The sequence below is a fragment of the Electrona antarctica genome (assembly GCF_951216825.1).
Source record: "Electrona antarctica genome assembly, chromosome: 14".
NCBI classification, from domain to species: domain Eukaryota; kingdom Metazoa; phylum Chordata; class Actinopteri; order Myctophiformes; family Myctophidae; genus Electrona; species Electrona antarctica.
The window spans coordinates 7,584,005-7,592,470 of record NC_136795.1 but is presented as its reverse complement, the minus strand read 5'-3'; positions in this window follow the sequence as shown (position 1 = coordinate 7,592,470).

Here is an 8,466-nt window from a genome sequence, read left to right as displayed (position 1 = left end):
TTTCTCTCTCTCCCTTTCCCCCCTCTGTGTGCACCAGGCTGTGCACACAGGATTTAACCCATTTTGACCTGAGATCAGATTCTAAAAATGTCTTCTACGTCATCCTGAAAGTTTTCTGAAAAAGCTATGTTTCTATGTCAGTCGTTCTTCGATTTTTCAAAAATAGCAGATCTACAAGCTCATAGCGCGCCACTCGGTGGCGCGCTATGAGCTTGTAGATCTGCTATTTTTCAATAGCTAAAGCATAACATAATGCTAACACCAAAAGGGGTTCCCGCCCAGAATGGGATTTAAAGGTGCTTTAGGTACAGTATTAGTCGTTAGAATAAATGTACAACTGGAATAATCTTCAATTAAAGGTGCTGTAAGTGTGTTGTGTTTGATAAGTTGTTGTTGTTTTTATATACATAATAGTTTACACACACCCTCTTTAGATTCAAATCTCTTCTGAGTTTTTTCTCGGAGGTGTTGTCGCAGTGACTCCAAACAGCTGCACAAAACTACTTTGTAAATTTAAAATACATTTTTTTCGTGGTTGTAGCACCTCGTGATTTATTCCAGAGTGTGTAGAGAGTGCAACTTGCTTTTTGCAAGACAAATAAAATGTATTAACGATAAGCGATAAAGGGTTTACTGTTTCTCTTACAATATATGACACTATTATGGGAGAGAATTGTTGTGCTAATCCTCATTATGCCAGTTTAATTAATACTTAATATTAATACCCACACCCGAGAGTCAGGACTTCTTTGTGATGGTATCAAGAGAATCATAGTTAATTCTTTGACAGTTCATTGAAGAATGAGTTGGTAGGCTCTGTGAATCTTTGGAGTATGTGTGCTGTATCTAAAATAGATTTATTTCCTTCCTTGTATTGCCAACAGTTGCCAAACAGAGCTGTCACAGAGTGTTTAAACACTCTCCCAATGCTACAAAGCAGAGAACCAGGGCTCACATCTTAATGATGTCACTGGAGCTTTTATATTGACTGAATTAATTGAGTCTTTCTGCAATGTCTGAGAGAAGATTGAAATCCAGAGTAGCTTTATTTTATGGTTACGCCAGGAGTTCTATGCCAAAAAACATACCAATAAGAGCATTAAATCACTTTGTGTGCTGTCCCTGTATCCAGTAAGACGCCCTGAAGGCAAGAAGCGACCTCGCCAAAGGAGGTGCACGCATCCGCCTGGGTGACGGCAGACTGCTGGGCGAGCACTGGCGCTTTGTCATGGGGGGTCAAATCAACATATGGTATCAATTCTGTACTGGCCACATAGCGAGAGCGTGTCTTGAGTGTACAGGGTTTGATGACGTCAGATCAACATATGGAATGTCAGAACAGGTCAGCTCCATATATGGAGATCTTAGGGTGGCAGCGGGGGCAGTGTCTTGAGTGTACAGGGTTTGATGAGGCCCCAGGTAGGGCCGGGCCTGTTGGGAACTCTAATTTTTGCCGTCTGCCGGGCATGGCTGCACTAATAGGTTCGTGGCGAGTTTGAATGGACAGGTATCAGTCAAAAGGGAGACATCGAAGAGGAAGGACGGGTTGGGAAGGATCAACATGTGGAATGTCAGAACAGGTCAGCTCCATATATGGAGATCTAAGGGTTTGAGGTCAGATGTAGTGTTGCTGGCCGGCTCCATATATGCAGATCTAGGTGATGATCAAGTCTTCTCCATGTATGGCTATCCAGGGTTTGATGAGGTCAGTGTAGTGATCTTCATATATGGAGACGGCCATATATAGAGCGTGTCACGAGGCGTGACGGACTGACGGCCATATATGGTGGTGTGACGGAACGACTGACAGGTTTTGCATGTTTTCATAGTAATGGCTGATGTCTTCACAGATATTTTCAACCTTTCCCTGCTCTAGTCTGTTAGTCCCTGCTTGTTTCGTAGACGTAGACAACCTATTATCTCTGTCCTGAAGAAAATGAAAGCTGTATGTTGTCTGAACAGCTAGCTCTCTGTAGCAGTACCACCAGTCATCATGAAGTGCTTTGAGTGGCTAATCAAAGACACCTTCTCAAGTCCTGATACGAATGAATAGACCCACAACAGTTTTCCTACAGCGAAAACAGGTCATGTGAAGATCTTTTTCAATTTTCAAATGATCATCTTTTGTATTTTGTGTACAGCCTGAGTGTGACTGCGTGTCACATGTTGCTTATTCCTGTGCTTTCCCTTTGCCTATTTGGCTCTGGATCAGGAAATGGAACCATAGAAAGGTTGAGCAGCATTCCACATATACGTACATCCTCCAGCATGTACGTACCTGGACCAGTTTTCCATGTCACCTTGGCAGGTCTTTATTATATTTGCAGCTTTTCCAATCAGCTTTCCAAACAAGAACAGGTTTCCAGACTTTGATGAGACTTTTCCTTTACTTGTGCACCTCTCCTCGCATTCGTGACGTGTGTAGACCTTTGACTGGAGAGGACATGTCTCTCTCTTTGGTTATTTCTAGTCAAATGTACCGGTATTTTTTTATTGTTTACTTTTTTCCGCATCCTTTTGTTGAACATGAGTTCATAGGGGGACATTGCTGTGGTGCTAATGTGATGTAATGCTTTAACCCAGCTGCGATTCTAAAAACACCTTCTAAATCCTGACCTATGTTTTCAGAGAAACTTGAAATATTTATTCAAAAATTACCAAACATGTATGTTGCTATATCCTGTACATAATAGCAACAAGGGTTTCCGTCTTGAAAGGGAAAAACCCCAAAAGGGGGTCCCGTCCTTTGAGCAGTCTCTTATACGTGTTTCCAGTACTCAATAGTTCCATTTATCTGTGATCACTGATTAATATAAAGGCATGATCCTGTGTGTGATACCTCTCACAAAGTGAGAGGTATCACTGTGTGAACTGTGTGAACTGTGCTTGAAGTCAACATGTGTTCCATGAGTCCATCTAATCATCTAATGTGTTCTGTTCGGTGGCTAACCGGGTGAACTCTGCTAATAGGAAGTATGTGATCTCTGTGGTTGTAAGTAATGGAGGGAGTAAAGGCAACCTCAGGCCACTTTGTGTAGTAGTCCATGACAGATTGTAAATCTGTCCTAGGTCAGCCTGGGTTTTAATGATCGCCACATGCCTACGTCCAATCGGGTGCAGGCCAGCGGTCTATAGTGTGATTCATAGCAGTACTGTTTTTATGTACATTGACAATAAATGCAAAGTCAGCTTCTTGCTCTGCTGAGCTAGTGGAGAATACAGGCTCTGCTGATGTGTCAGTAATTCCTGACCACCACCTACAGACAACACGTAATACATGTGCCACGTACTGTCTGAGCCACTGAAAAGCTGAACGAGAGCTGAGGTCCCAGTGAGCTATACAGTGCATGTGTAGCAGTGGCTCAGAGCCTCAGCCTGATGGCCTCACAAATAGGCCAGTCAATCTAAGCTAAAAAGGGGCGTGACCCACAAGAAATTGCAATAGTAATTGTTCAAGGTTTTTTATGATCCTTAGGATCATCCAAATATCATATTAAAAATTGCTAGATTGAAATTTTTTGGATCATGGAAATTCAGGTGTTGAAAGTTGGGGTACCATTTAAAAGGCAAAGGCTTTAAGTAGCATGTGACATGTCAAACTAGGGGCTATTCATGATTCTGAATCCATTGCAAGCATTAGTTTTGCACCAAAAACACTCCTTGGGCCAAATTAGGCCATAGCCACTTGTGATGATCAAATGTGATGACCTCATCACATTTGTGATGACCGCTTTGGCCGTTTTTACCCCAAGGAGTGTTTTTCGTGCAAAACTAATCATGAATAACCCCTAGTTTGACACGTCACATGCTACTTAAGCATAATTCAAATTATAATTTGTTGCTTTAATATAGGATGTTAATGGTACCCAACTTTCAACCCCTGAATTTACCATGATCCAAAAACATTTTTTAATAATGTTATTTGAATGACCCTAACGATCATAAAAAACCTTTAACGATTACTATTACAATTTCTTTTGGGCCAATAGTTTTTAGGCTCTGTCAGGTTTAATATGTGACCTGCTCGCCTGCAGGTCACAGTGCATTCTCAACGTGTTATTAGTCAAGGAGGTTCAGAACTATCTGGCGACCACAGCCTGCTGGTGGTGTATTCCACTGAATTCCTGCATGATGACAAGTTCATATGGACTGTAGCAATGCAGTCAGGCTACTGACTACTGACTTGGTGCCATATTAACATAATATGCCCTGATAAACACTGTTGCTTTTGCTTACCCATGTCGACCACAACAACAATTCTAATTTAGGCGTTTAGCACACACGTCCAGAGCGACTTGCAAGATGATCAGTGTAAATGGTATGAACACAAACAACAGGTGCCATACAATCTTCCGCCGTAGTCTGAAAACCCACCTTTTCAGACTCCACCATGGCCCATAGCACTTACCCTACCCCCTTAGACAGCACTTTTTAGACTTAGATAGCATTTGATACAGACTTATAGCATGTTATGTAGACAGCACAATAATTGCATTGTATGTAGTCATAGCACTTCATAGTATATATGTACAGCATAGTATAGTATATATGTACAGTGTCATTATATAGATATGTTCTAGCTACGTTCTTAGCTTACGCATGTTTCTTGATAAATGCTTTTTATATATGTGATGTATTCCCATGCTTTTTGTTCTTGCTTAATGTAAATCGCTCTGGATTAAGAGCGTCTGCTAAATGCCTAAATTGTAACAGGTAAAATGGTCACAAAACGACTAAATGTGACAGCCTGACTCCATAGGACTTTGTCCATAGGACACAAAGTTTGTCCATAGGACACAAAGTTTGTCCATAGGACACAAAGTTTGTCCATAGGACACAAAGTTTGTCATGCCAAGCTGGCGCTGCTGACTATAGCTCCCCATTTGGCCCGGTCATCATCAGAAGTGACAGAACCTGAAGTTGCAACTCTGTTAGACACCAATCTGAGAACCCATCGTCAAAAGATAAAGGAAAAACAGCGCCCTCTTTTCCTTGAATTTGACGGAGTCAACAGTCTGTCTCGAGGGACTATAGTTATAGACACAAACATGAAAGCTGTCTCTGTGAAGGACTGCAGCAGCATGTGACGCTTGACACAATGACACGGAAAAAGAAAAAGAAAACCGCTAAATTAAAGGGTATTTATTAAATGTAGTATATCATATAATGTCATATTAAATTAAAGAAATTCAGAGAATCAAAGGTGTAATTTATATAAATATTTTTGTAAATCTCTATGGGAAAAATGAATGGCCGATCTTTCAGTGGAACCAGAAAACCACGCCCACTGCTATGCCCTATAGCCTTGGCATGGTATGGACAACCAACCAAGGGTGTTGTCCACATGAAGCAGAGGCAGCATATGACTTGTATTAGTGCATGGGCATGTGGGAAAGCATTAGCTCGTGTCATGTCATATGAATGAGAAAAAAAAGTGCCAAGAGGCACGCTGTCCCACTTCAGCCAGTCCCATTGAAAGAAAGTGGGAATCGACATTGTCGGACCATGTGATTTGGCATGCTGGGTGGCATGAGGCGTTGGAGTAGCAGCCTCTCATAGAGCTTGTAGGTGATGCAGAGGAGGGAAATGGGTCGGTAGCTCTTTGGGGATGATGGGTCTTTGCCAGGTTTGGGGATTGTCAGACAGAAGGGATGGTTCTCTGTGCCATGCATGTGTTCAGCATCCCCACGAGCCAGGTCTTTGCGTTAGGTCCCAGGTGCTGTATCATTTCTGCCAGTATGTCATCAATCCAACACTGTTTTTTGTTAATCATCGAATGAAATGTGGGAGGTCGGCAAGAGAAAGTTTAAAAAATCATTGTGTGTATATGTTATTGTCATGTTCAGGGTAGTATTTAACTCTTACAAGCCAAAAGTAAATGGTCAGGTGTTTTGAATGCTTGCTACACATACAGTATTACTATCTCTACATGCTGCAGTGATGGATGGAATGGATTAATTTGTACTCATGCAGATGCATGTAGGTGGTTAGAATTGCTACTGGAAAATAATTTCTGGGTTGTTGTTTTTTGCTCGTACACTTAGATACAGCATGAGTCAGAGTCATGAGTCACACACACACACACACACACACACACACACACACACACACACACACACACACACACACACACACACACACACACACACACACACACACACACACACACACACACACACACACACACACACACACACACACAGATTCAAATAGGGAGGGGATGGAGAGAGAAATGAAGAAGTGATTGAAATGGAGAGAAAAGACAGGGGAAAGAAAGGAGAGATATAAACTGCTTCTAAAGTGAATGTAGTAACAGGAACAACCAGAGGATAGAGAGACAGAGAGACAAAGAGAACGACAGTCAACAACAGACAACATCTGCTCTTGGAATCTGAAATGATTTTAGGATGCAAAGAGGGAGAGAAATGGAAGGGGAGAGAGAGAGAGAGAGAGAGAGAGAGAGACATATCGGTATTCATTTATCCATTTGTAATTGTACTAATGTAACCAAATGGACCCGTCATTTGTACACTCTCAGAGAGAAAAAAAAAAGAGAGACTGGCAGAGAGAGGGAGGGAGAGAGAAAGAGAGACTGGCAGAGAGAGGGAGGGAGAGAGAAAGAGAGACTGGCAGAGAGAGGGAGAGAGAGAGAAAGAGAGACTGGCAGAGAGAGGGAGGGAGAGAGAAAGAGAGACTGGCAGAGAGAGGGAGGGAGAGAGAAAGAGAGACTGGCAGAGAGAGGGAGAGAGAGAGAAAGAGAGACTGGCAGAGAGAGGGAGGGAGAGAGAAAGAGAGACTGGCAGAGAGAGGGAGGGAGAGAGAAAGAGAGACTGGCAGAGAGAGGGAGAGAGAGAGAAAGAGAGACTGGCAGAGAGAGGGAGGGAGAGAGAAAGAGAGTGACCTACAGACTGTAATGCACAGTGTAAAGAACAAAGCTTCATGTTTTATGTACAGTAAAGCACTTTGCATTGTGAGAGACACCTACCTACAGACACACAGGAGAGAGAGATCATTTCCTTGTACAAAACTAAAGTGGGTCAGTGCAGTGGCGTCTCTACAGGGGGGCATTGGGGGGCATTCCCCCCCCAGATTGGACTTTGTGCCCCTCCAGTCCAGATTGGCCTGTAGTACCCTACCCTACCAATATTTAAATACGTTTTACAAATGTTAAACCTATAAGTTCTTCATGATTATTATAAATATATACATGTTCAAATTAATTGAATAGTTAATAGAAAGTTAATATATGCAGAAGACATTATAATGCGCATGTATTTGTATTTGTTTGTTGTTGGTGATGCTGCTGCATACTTGTAGCCTTTTTCAACGCATCACTTTGTTAATAGGCGAGTATTTGTTATAAATAGGGGGGTTTGAAAAATGTAGTGCCCCCTTTGGAAAATAATTATGCCCCCCTGCTGATTTGTGCCTGGAGACGGCACTGGGTCAGTGTATATAGACTACCTGTGCAGAAACCAAATTTTCATCGGTACTTCTCAACTCTGTAACTAAATATACTTTGTTTTAGGCTATACAGTAGATGTTATATTCCTGTGGAGGAGTACTGGAGTAGACTGTGGTGAAGCTATACAGTAGATGTTATATTCCTGTGGAGGAGTACTGGAGTAGACTGTGGTGAAGACATTGGTGGCTCTTGTCATGCAGGTCTTGTCATCACACGCGCACGCAGTGCTCTGTGCCATCCGGATTCATGGTGAGATCATCTATTGAGCTGAGCCCTTCGAGCTTATCATAATCATAAATGATGTTAGCCTCAGGGGAAGCAATAGACACACGGATGAACACAATGGACCCACTATGGCATGCACGCATGCACGCACGCTCGCACGCACGCACGCACGCACGCACACACACACACACACACACACACACACACACACACACACACACACACACACACACACACACACACACACACACACACACACACACACAGTGGTGGTGACTCAGCAGTCTTTTGGGTATCACAGAGTAGTCCCCCCCCATGACTGACAAACGGGCATGTGGGGGTGTGTGTGTGTGTGTGTGTGTGTGTGTGTGTGTGTGTGTGTGTGTGTGTGTGTGTGTGTGTGTGTGTGTGTGTTTTTATGTTTGTGTGAGAGAGAGAATGACGAATGAGATAGACCTTCCAAGTTGAACACACATGACATGAATCATTCCTTAATGAGCTGCTTTTCATCTCTGTTCTCTAGTGCCAAGTGTTAGCGGCATCTGCTAGCATTTCGTGTGTTTAGCACTGTCTGTCTGCCGCTGATGAGACAAACAAACAAACATTCCTTTGCTGACATTTCTGTGTCAGTGACACAATCAACGATGATGATGATGAACACCTTTTTCACCTGCTTGAGACCTCTTTGTCGTGGTTGCCTGAGTCAGCTGAGATGGGCTATTTGATTCTGTCTCTGATTTGATTCAATAAAGTGGAGCTCAACAGGCCTTATTGTG